We start from the raw sequence: 1,626 nt of genomic DNA, 5'->3' as shown, positions 1-1,626 counted from the left end.
ATGTCAAGGATAGCCTCCACCTTCTCAGGGTTCACCTTGAAACCATCCTTGGTGACCATTACACCTAGAAATTTTCCCTCTAGTACGCCGAAAGTGCATTTGCTCGGATTGAGCTTCATGTTAACTTCCTTTAGGCGCCCAAGGGTTTCTTCGATGTCTTTGAGCATTTGCTTTTCCTCCCTACTTTTGATCACCAAATCATCCACATAGACTTCTAGGTTTCTTCCAATTTGCTCGCTGAAAACGGCATCCATAAGTCTTTGGTAGGTGGCGCCCGCATTCTTCAAACCAAAGGGCATCTTTGTGTAGCAAAAAACACCCTTGTCGGTTCTAAATGCGGTCTTGTCCTCGTCTTGTGGTGCCATTTGAATCTGGTGATAGCCCTTGTAGGCATCCAGAAAACATTTTAGCTTGAATGGCGCCACGGAGTCCACCTTTGCATCGATGTTTGGTAGGGGGTAACAATCCTTTGGGCACGCTTTGTTGAGGTCCTTGAAGTCAATGCACATCCTCCACGACCCGTTACTTTTCTTTACCATCACAGGATTGGCTACCCACGTCTGGTATCGTATCGGGCGGATGATGTTTGCGCGCAGTAGATCCTCAACCTGCTCATTCATGGCCCTCGCTTTCTCATCCCCCATGACTCTCTTCTTTTGAGCAATTGGCTCTACAGACTTGAACGTGTTGAGAGAATGTTGTGCCAGATCTCGCGGAACCCCAGTCATATCAGAGTGTTGCCACGCGAAGACCGACATATATGCTGTGAGCAATCTTTTCATTCTCACCCTCGTGGCGTCTGATATCGTTGCGCCAATTGTGATCTTCTGCTCCGGGAATTTTGGGTTGAGAATCCATTCCTCTGGCGCGTTGTCTGCCATTGGAAGTTTCATTCTCCCCTCCCGCGGAGTACTTGTCACTGCACACAAATGATCCCGGTATACAAAAGTCACACCTGTTGGTGTTGGGAACCCCAACGCGCCGTGCGCTGGCGACGGTATGGCGTTGAATTGGGCAATCATTCCCCTACCCAAGATCATATTGTGGCAAGAAGTGGTGGGCAAGACCAAGAAGTTAACAACTTCGGCTCGCTTGTGTTTCTCATCCCCCATAGTTAGCTCAAATTGTATTTGACCTAGGGGATGAATGATTTCATTTGAAACACCAGAGATTGGTGCATTCACAATTTCAAGCCTTGCTTGGTCTGCCGGATCCAGTTTCCTGAAACATTGCTCATACATGATGTCTGACTCGCTGCCAGTGTCCACCAGGACTTTTGACACGTCGTAATGAGCAATGTGTGTAGTGATGACCAGAGGACTGCTAATTGAAGGGCCTCCCCTGATTCTTGGGAAGATTACTTGTTGCTCACGCCAATCTCCTTGGATTTGCGCGCTTCTTTTTCTTGATGTTTGCCCTTGCCTTCCTCCCTCGGCTACACAGATTCTTTTGTACTTTTTGCTAGCAGAGGCTCCTTCTGGTTGTTCATTTTCTGGTCTTGAGTTTTTTACCAGGTGAGCCAGCTTGCCTGATTTCACATCCTTTTCAATTGCATCCTTCAAGTGGTGGCATGCATCAGTGTTGTGTCCTGTGGACTTGTGAAACTCACAGTACTTGCCACTGTCT

This window comes from Bidens hawaiensis, unplaced genomic scaffold (assembly GCF_021521415.1).
Source record: "Bidens hawaiensis isolate Kalapana, Puna unplaced genomic scaffold, B.hawaiensis_p1.1 tig00004931_1, whole genome shotgun sequence".
Taxonomy (NCBI): domain Eukaryota; kingdom Viridiplantae; phylum Streptophyta; class Magnoliopsida; order Asterales; family Asteraceae; genus Bidens; species Bidens hawaiensis.
The sequence above is the reverse complement of the archived record's forward strand: the minus strand, read 5'-3'. Positions refer to the sequence as shown.